This window comes from Macrosteles quadrilineatus, unplaced genomic scaffold, assembly GCF_028750875.1.
Source record: "Macrosteles quadrilineatus isolate MER2022 unplaced genomic scaffold, UCM_ALF_1.0 Scaffold_9__3_contigs__length_116548681, whole genome shotgun sequence".
NCBI lineage: Eukaryota > Metazoa > Arthropoda > Insecta > Hemiptera > Cicadellidae > Macrosteles > Macrosteles quadrilineatus.
This window is the reverse complement of record NW_026542602.1, coordinates 32,517,386-32,526,873: the sequence shown is the minus strand read 5'-3', so window position 1 is coordinate 32,526,873 and position 9,488 is coordinate 32,517,386. Positions and strand designations below refer to the sequence as shown.

At 36.2% G+C, this 9,488-nt stretch overlaps 1 long non-coding RNA gene across 3 annotated transcripts; it reads left to right on the top strand.

The window, feature by feature from the left end:
• The first annotated feature begins 2,575 nt into the window (after positions 1-2,575).
• On the top strand, positions 2,576-8,892 carry LOC129002252 (uncharacterized). 3 transcript variants are annotated; one of them, XR_008491557.1, is made up of 3 exons: positions 2,576-2,830; positions 4,907-5,065; positions 8,751-8,892. It is a non-coding gene; the product is annotated as an uncharacterized LOC129002252 (long non-coding RNA). The 3 variants fall into 3 exon arrangements; XR_008491556.1 differs by having other exon boundaries at positions 2,576-2,874; XR_008491558.1 differs by lacking the exon at positions 2,576-2,830 and adding an exon at positions 3,101-3,400.
• Positions 8,893-9,488: the final 596 nt, after the last annotated feature.

The window sequence follows — 9,488 nt, the reverse complement described above, 5'->3', positions numbered from 1 at the left end:
GAGCCTCTAAATATGTAATTGTTAAAACACATAGCTCACTTACTCTACAGATCATAGTCTATACGAGCCTCGTAAATTATGTTTTGACATAGATAAAACATACTCCCTTAGTAGATTTCCCATCCTTATGGAACAGCTGAAGCCAATTTTATTGTTAGTTCTGTACGGTTTTCTGTAGAGGTCGTGTTTTGTTTACAATTTGTTTCCCGTTATTACAGCCATTTAAAACCTCGTTTAACCAAATAATACGATCTAATCATAAACAATAACTTGTCCCCTAGTTATATAACCAAACAGTAAAGCACAAATCAAGAAATTAACCCTAAAATAATAGAAACAAAGTTTCGTCGACATTAGCGCTTTTGTGTCACGTACATAAACTAGACACGAAAAACGTGCTTCAAAATTTACAATGGGATGAGAAGTCTACTTGTGTTGGTTAGTCTATGGTTTTGATTCAGGAATAAAGACAAATATACAGCATATAATTTCGATGTAGTGCTTAAGTTAACCTTTTATTATATATACTGTTTATAAAATTATGTACAAAGCTCGTATAGACTATGATCTGTGGAGTAATTGAGCTGTCCCCGACAAAAGTAATATAGCGGATAATTCAGTTAAATAAATAAATACTACTGGTTGAGCATTAACACACTATCTCGTGTGATGTAAAACCTTACATGCAGAGGAGGAGTGTGACGGCTGGGACTGAACCTTTTAACACACTCACTCCCGTGCTCCTGTGATCTGAGACCTTACATACGGATGAGGAGTGTGACGGCTGGGACGGAACCTTTTAAACCAACCACCGATAGTGTCCTATCCCCTAACTGTCCGGTATGATCCTTCTCTTCGCCCTTTAATTATTCCGTTTTTCGAATGGTTTTTTGGTGACTTTCCAATCCAGTGAGCTGAAACCCTACTGGACTGAGGCTGCTTTAGGATTTCGACTTCGTTACTTCGTCCTCTTCAGCCGGGGAAAGGATAGCAGCTGTAGCAGAGAAGTATAAATAACGGAGCTCAATTCTGCCACAACTGGCCGGTTGGTGTGTTGGGTTGAGTGGTTTTTGTTTTATTGAGGATGGTTGTAGGGTTGGTTTGTGGTTTTCGGGTAGGGTGTTTTGGTTTTGGTTAGGTTGATTGTTGCGAGTTAATTTTATTACTTTTGAGTTTTAGGGTGGTTAGCTGGAATTTGTATATATACAATACCACATACCAAGATTTTAACAGGAGTAACACTATATCATTCTACACAGAAGCATACAACCTATTAAACTAAACACTATTGCATACTGTAGGTGGATTGAGGTTATGGGCCACGAAAAGCAATATACCTGTCGTGGTTTAGCTCGTTTAGCTTTAGTCGTGGTGAGCTTAGGTTAGATTGGTCGTGTGCCAGGGGGTTATTGATCAGGGAGATTGGTGAGACCGGTGATGCTGAATATTGGGGCGACTATGGTGAAATAGGGCTGGGAAAATTGTTAAAGCATTTCGGATGTGTGGCCACGGTTGAGGTACTTCTCTTCACCCTCAGTTGCCCGCCACCTATACCGACTTCACCATGTAACGTAATCCCTTCGCTCCATAATGTCAACTGGCGGTAATATCATAAGTATAATACTGCTTCTTATTTTCAACCCGGTGTTACCAGTTCTTTAAACAGTGTTAGAGAAGTGTCAATAGTTCAGTGAGTACGAACATTTCAGTTCTGTCCGGTGCACTGTAAATGTCGTGTTTCGTTTCGTTAACATTTTGTTTATTGTTATTTCAGTCATTTAAAACCTATTTAATAAATAATGAAATAAAACTATTTAGTCATAAAAATATAACCCGCCCCCTTGTTATATAACCAAATTATGTACAAAAAATCATGAATTTAACCCTAAAATAAATAAAAAAAATCCTAGACGCAAGCGATCCATGTAACCCGGACATAAACTAGAAACGATAAACGACGAGCTTCAAAATTTACAATGGGATGAGAAGTTTACTTGTGTTGGTTTTGGCTAGTATGGTAAAGTTTTTACTTCTCTGTGAGCTACTAAAACCGCAACACAACCCTAACTACAATACAACCATATATAAAACCATGGACTAACCAAACTAATTCTCCCCTTGGGGGGATCATAGATAAAACATAGTATGTTTTATCCGTGGGGTGTCATAGCTTATAATGTCATAGCTTATAATCGTGAATTTGTTCCATAGCTTATAATGTTGAAAATGTGGCATAGCTTATAATCAGTTATAAGCTATGCCACACTTTCACGAAAAATTATAAGCTATGCCACAATTTCTCTAAAACGTTATAAGGTATGACACATTTTCAGTTTCACAACTTATAATGGTCAAATAGTGGCGCAGCTTATAATTCCGATTCTGTTCTATAGCTTATAATCCTGATTTTGAGTCATACCTTATAATCCTGATTTTGGGGCATAGCTTATAATTGAAGAGAATGTTGCATTGTGGGAATGGCATCAGCTGCTCGCTTCAGTCAGGTCTACCATATATACGATATTTTATGGTAGGATACGATAATTATTATTATTGTAATTGGACCGTACTGACAACTGCCCAACTGCGATATCGTAATTTATAACCTAAACATTTATTTATTTAAATGTTTTTAAACGATTTTTATACGAGAAATGGCAACAATTACATGCTATATGACAATGAAAATGCAAGAAATATTTATAGAGAGAAGTTAAAAGATATGAAAATGAAGTGAAGGATAACGGCATTGAAAATTAATGAATCTTGTCAATAGTCCGGCTGGTGTTGACAGAAGATAAAGAAGAGGAACAATAATTATTAATAAATTGTAAGCATCAAAAAATTCCAAAACTATTGAGGTGTTGAAATCCAGTAAGTTGTGTTTTAATCCAATCCTGTTCCTAGGCCTTGTTATTCAAAGTAACAAAAACGCAGTAGGCTATTATTTGCTTGAGTGTTATTAGGTTAAGTTAGTAGGTACAGTTGCCTAGCCTCTACTTAAGCTTAAGGTAGCTGTGACTCAAGTTACAGATTTCCTGTGACAGGCCTAAACAATTAACTTAATAAAAATATCAGTGAATGTATTCAACGGCTGCACTTTATTTTACGTCCTACACTCATTCGAATGAAAATATTGATTATTAGATTGTTTCATTCGATATATCGTTTGGTTAGTTAGGTTAGGTTAACCTTACCTAACTAACCAAATGATATAACTTATCTAATAATCGACATATCGATCGATATTTTCATTCGAATGAGTGTAGGACATAAAGTAAAGTGCAGCCCTTAAGTTTACGTCCTACACTCATTTGAATGAGTATTAAGTATTCGAGTAGGCCTATATTCGATATAAGTAGGCTATCAAGTTTGTATCATTTGTGTAACCTTAGAAATGGTAAGCGTGATAATACTGAGCCAAGAGATTTAACTTGGGTATTCCTACAGTTTCTTAACTGGGCTACGCTAACTTAAGTTAATATATTTTATTAAACTACAGTATTGAATTAAAAATATTGATTAATAATAGATATTTTAAAATATACCTATCTAAGTTTATTATAAAATTAAATTATCATAACCTAACTTAACCAACCAAACTTGCTGATGGTGAAAAAATCGCATGTAGGTTTACTAATCGAATCGATAGTTTCAATAAAATTAGCGTAGCCCAGTTAAGAAACTGTACCCTTTAACTTATTCTACCATCAATACTGTTAATACTATTCAATGAAATGGCGACGATACATATTAGGTATTTTAAGCCAAGTATGAATGGAAATTTAGTAGTCTATAAAATAACTTACAATAGGCAACGTCACAAAACTTAAGTTAGGTTAATTTCACACAGTAAACAAGGCAGCAAACCATGCAGTTAACTTATGGCAAAAAAACATGTAGGCTACCTAATAAAATGAAATTGTGACACATACCTGAGTACATGAATAAAATTACAAATTAGGCAAGTAGGCCTATGGGTCAACTTTTTTCATATTAGCCCACCATACTTACAATTGATTGTAATTGGCAAAGGCAAATATCCTTGTATTATGTTTCTTTCATAACCTAAAATCAAATGAAAATTCGGTTTGAAGGTGTAAGGCGGGATAAATCTGAATGAGTTCGCGAACTAGCATGATCGGGCGATGGGACCGGGTTTTAATGAGTTCTATGCAGAGAAGGGGCCTAGGCCAAAAAATGGGGTTTTCTCATTTTTTACCCTTAAAACACAAAATTTATCAATTATTCTCTAGACCTTTCTAAAGAAATTTAAAAAAAAATAATATGTTATCTATGTATCGTGTTGTGTATAGTGGAGTCGTGGATTAGTTGTCCGCTTAACTGTGTGTGTGTGTAAGTGTTCGCATAAAAAACTCAAGCTAACCGTTGCACCTATAGTGTTAAAAAATTGCACGAATCTTAATTATGACAACAATGGAAAGACACCATAAAATTTAGACAATTCCGTTCAGTAGTAATTATAAAACCCTCAAAATACATTTTTAAATTTGTCCCATAAGAATAACATTAGAAGCTACCTTCTTCTACTTTTTATTTGTTTATGTTTTGCGACCAACAAAAAGCTTGATTTATATTTTAAAGTATATATATATATATATATATAGGCTATATTTATTTTTATAAATCAAACTTGAAAGCTTTATTTTATACTAAGCTATTAATGTTTTAATAAAAAACACACTTTATTAGTTCCACCTGGGTAATGACACTTGGGTCCGAGAGAACCAGTGGCCTTCGAGTTTTTAAGTTTTTATCTACCAATCCAAATATTTGTACAAAGAAAATATGCCCTACCTTGAGCTAGGCCTATAGTTCTATATTCTGTTTTTACTTTTAACAAGAAGTAGGCCTGAATGATGTACACTGCCTATTTTTGTTCCAGGTAAATTTTCTTGTAAAGCTTGGAGAATTGCAAATGTTTGGTGTTAATGTATGAGAGTACTTCATATGTAAACAATATTGATGAAGTTGTCTGCTTATTTGGGGCCAAATAAGAAGGAGAGAAATTTTCTTGGAAAAGAATCGAAAGCAATAAAGATAAGTAAGTTTGGCTAAGTTATCAATATGATTAAAAAGCATTTTCAGTCCTTGTTTAACATTAACACGTTGACTGCTAACGCCGACTCTAGTCGGCGTTGCTAGCACTTCAATGTGGCGCGCGCCGACGAAGGTCGGCACCAGACCAACAGAAATATATTGAGTCAGTGTGAGCTTAGCCTCAGACGGAGACGTTATAATCGTTGCCAGCCTGCCAGCTTAGAATGCGAGCTTTACTTTGGTGTAGGTTGGTACTAAAATTTCCCGTAAAATCCTGTCTGGCAATGCTTTTGTCCCGGTTTCGGGGATTTTTTCTCTTCAACCCACATTACAAAGACACTGGATACGGATCCGTGCAGTGCTGCTACCTTTGGGTGTTTCAGTGAACTACATCCACTCTCGGGGTAACGCAGCACAGTCACCACTGCTCTTTTGTGATTCGTCAGACTGAAATATTTGAATGCCAATTGCGTTCGCTGATTTGGTTGCGTGCCGGGGCTTCGCCCGCCACTGGGAGCGCCTGTACGTTGTTTTCAGCAGTCATCGTGTTAACTTATGATGTGCTGTGGCGGTTAAGTTTTTATATTTGGAAAAAAATACACTTTAATCAACTTACAGCACTGTTCAAGTTTCAGAGTTACCTATGGTGACAGAATAATACAAGGCATGTTATTTAAGTAAGTACTGTTTTTAAATTTCTCCGTTTCAGTGCTGCGATTGGCATTTTGGACATTTGTGCTGTGTATGTGGATGTATTGGCAAGCCTGCGCTGGAAATTCGGCACAAATCGGCTGTGTTTACATCCGGTTTAGAGCATTCAAAACGGTGCCGCCAATTGAGACTGCCGTCGCCTGTGAAGTTTGCGCTGTACCGGTACCTAATTAGATTTTTAAGTGCTAAAGGTGTGAAAGCCATTTAAATTCATTGACAGATTAGTGAAGTGTATGGGGAGAAAATTATGAGTGGCGGAATTGTACCTACGTAGGTGGGTAAGGGCATTTAAAGATGGCCGCACCAACGTTCATGAGAAGCAACGCACAGGGTGGCCATCTATCAAATTGTCATGGTGATTTCCAGGATGTGAATCCGTTATCTTCGGAACCGGAGACTTACGCTGTACAACTACACCAGTCTAAATATGTGGAAAGATCAAGTTATTTGTTTATAGTTTATTGCCCCCACACAACTGGTAACAATAAAGTAGTTTCACATCTTTTTGTGGTAAAAAAATGTTAATACCAGCACAGAATTAAATTAGTTATTTTTCCCCAACACCCATTAAACCTTAGATACATCGATTGCTCATATGTAGGAGCTTGAACAAAAACGATCATACTAGTTTGATGAGACACCGTGCTTGTCAGATCATGTGAAATGAGAAAGGCTACTATCTTACTAATGTTATAAATGTGAAAGTTTGTGTGTTTGTTTGTTCGTTTGTGTGTTTGAAGTTCAATCACGTGTTAATTACTGGATGGATTGGGCTCAAATTTGGCATGATGATAGCTCACATTCACGATTAACATAGGTATAGGCATATTTTTATCTAAAAAATCCTTTTGGGCTCCGCCTTAGTGGCTCTAGAGTTTCCCATGTTAACCTTATGAGTACTCATCTATATAAATAAAATTAGAGTTTTGTCTGTACATTGCTTAGAATAATGAACTTTTTGGTTATTTTTACATTTCATAGGTCAGAGAAACCGAATCAAACCTTATCTCAATTTCTGTCTGTCTGTCTGTCTGTCTGTCTGTCTGTCTATCTGTCATTCTCTTGGTAACGCTAAAATACGCACTTTATTACAACTACTCCTCAATAACTATAGCACTGTCCCGCCTGAAACTTATTTTCCAAATACTATACATATATGAGATGGTTTTAGACGTATTTCATCGAATATGAGACAGTTAGATATTTAACAGTAAACCCTTGAAAATCAAGTTTTTGTCGATTTTTGACGTGGAATTTCTGGAAGCCCATGTTAACCTTATGAGAAATGAAATTATTGAATCTTAACAGCTGTTTCAATTAAACAAGTTGGTTCTGTTCTGTGATGTTCAATAGCATTAAAGTTACAAGGATTACCAACAGGGTGCAGCACTAGCACTATTATTTCTTTTACATTTATGACAACAGCTAATTTGCAACCTGGAGGCGAGTGAGCGTAGCGAACGAGCTAACCTGAAGGCAAGTGAGCGTAGCGAACGAGCTAACCTGAAGGAAAGTGAGCGCAGCGAACGAGCTCCAACATACAGGTGAGTGAGCGTAGCGAACGAACTTCAACCAGGACGTGATTGAGCCATGCAAACGAGATCAGATAGTAAAAATAAAAGTAAGCCTACCGTTATAGGATCGACCGGCAGACACAGAGGTAATTTAACCTTTTATTGATTGTCATACCGATCCGGAACAACAAAAAACAACATAAAATGAAGCTATGTATAATAGTTTGGCCATTAAACTTTAAAAAATTTTGATACCACTCTGACCTACTCACTTACAAACATTAATTAAAAAAAAATTCAAAATAGGCTAATTTCAGTCAAAGTAAATTTAATCAGTTTTAACCTTTTAAATTAACAAATTACAACAATGAAATATCTAATGACTCTTTTAATAAATTCATTTCATGGTAACTATAGAAAATTTAGGGGCCCCAAAATTGAAATTTAATAGAATATGTAAAAAAAATTATAAAATCTAAAAAATCAACAAGTAGCCTAGGCTAAAGAATTTAAAATTTAAAAGGAATAACAATTAATAGAGATCTGTGCACAAATTAACAAAATAACAATTAAAATCCCTCAGTCCATAGCGGTAACAATAAATTAGGTCTAAGTAACTTGCGGTAGGGCGTTCAGTTCAATGGTTCTGGGCAAGCAGCACCGGAGGGGGAAACGAGCATGACGGAAGAGGGGGGCCATGATCCAGGGGTGGCCAAGAGCAGTAGAATCCACTCCGTCAATGCTGATGCGGCTGCTACATGTTCCTCCTCACGGGCCCCATCAAGCGCGCTGGGCGCTCTTAATTTACTGCATAGTAGAGAATATCTTCACACAAGTAAGAAAAAAGGCAAAAATACAACGCAAACATACTACAAAATTAAGATGTAAGACGATGCAAAATTTATGCCGATGCAGCGCTAACGAAAGTCTCGGAGCCTCTGAATCGTCGGCGGTGGGAGTAATAAGAACAAAACCCACAGCCTTGTTCGGGGTCGTGGAGTGAGAAACACTGAACTAGCCTACTATAAAAAAAACACTTGAACCATTGATCATGAGTCGTGACATTCGCCCGGTGGAATTAGTCACGGCTCAGTTATAATTTGTATGTATTTGAATGGATACATTTAATACTTAATTGATAAAAGACTATGAAAACCGTTTAGTGCTCTATGATGTTCTATAATGCTATGGTGGACACAAGAGCGTAATCTGATTTGGTTCTACAGTACTTTACTTTACTTTAATTTTAGTAGTAGCCTGCTGTTAGCAGGTTTGTGCTGTGCTGGGCAAGTGTGTGCAATATCCATGGAAAAATTATGTTGAATCCTCTCACCTTGTGCAAGGAAGTCAATCTCAATTTCTCTTGCAGCAAAGTCCAGGACAAATTAACCACCAAGCTAACAAGACACCCCTTTCTCTATTTAGTTCTGATAACAATTTTGAGTTATTGTTTATTTGTTTCAGGATATCATGACAGAAGAATGCAGAAGGGTTGCTCAGCTCTTAACTTCGCCTTATAATCTTTATTTATTTCAATTGTGTTGTAAGAAGTATTTTTTAAACAGTAAAACTTTCTCCAATTTATAGACTACCTATTATGATTCATTGTTGTGTTTTATTAAGGTCCCTACCCTTATCTAAAAAATATTTTATAAACCAAAATGTTTAATGCTGTTCGCCTATTATTCTTGATGAAACATTAAAATACACTCCATTATTGAGCCTAATCATATTGATTTTCTACTTTAAAAAAAGTAAGTAACACAACCAAGACCAGTCCTTAAATAAAAGTACTTCATAATTATCCCAGTAAGACATAATGGATTTCCAAATTCCTCCCAAGGAGTTAACCTGCATCCGGACAACCAAATTTTTAAGATTATTATATTTAAAGAATAGGCTTGCTAATACAAATATTATGTTCATTTATAACTTTTATCTCATTATCTATACATAAAATTGATTAAAATATGTGAATGCGACTATTATTACTGGAGGGGAGGGGGCGCCACAACCACGTTTGCTCCGGGCGCTGCCAACCCTAGGGATAGCCCTGATATTTACCTTAGGCCCCATTTATGCTCAAGTTTGGTTTGCAACTAAGGCTTGGTGTGTCGCCCAAAACAAGCGACAAGCAAAATTTAAATTTCTTTCTTTTGTACCGAATGGTGGGGAAAGCTTCTAGCCAAGGGTCTGTCTCAG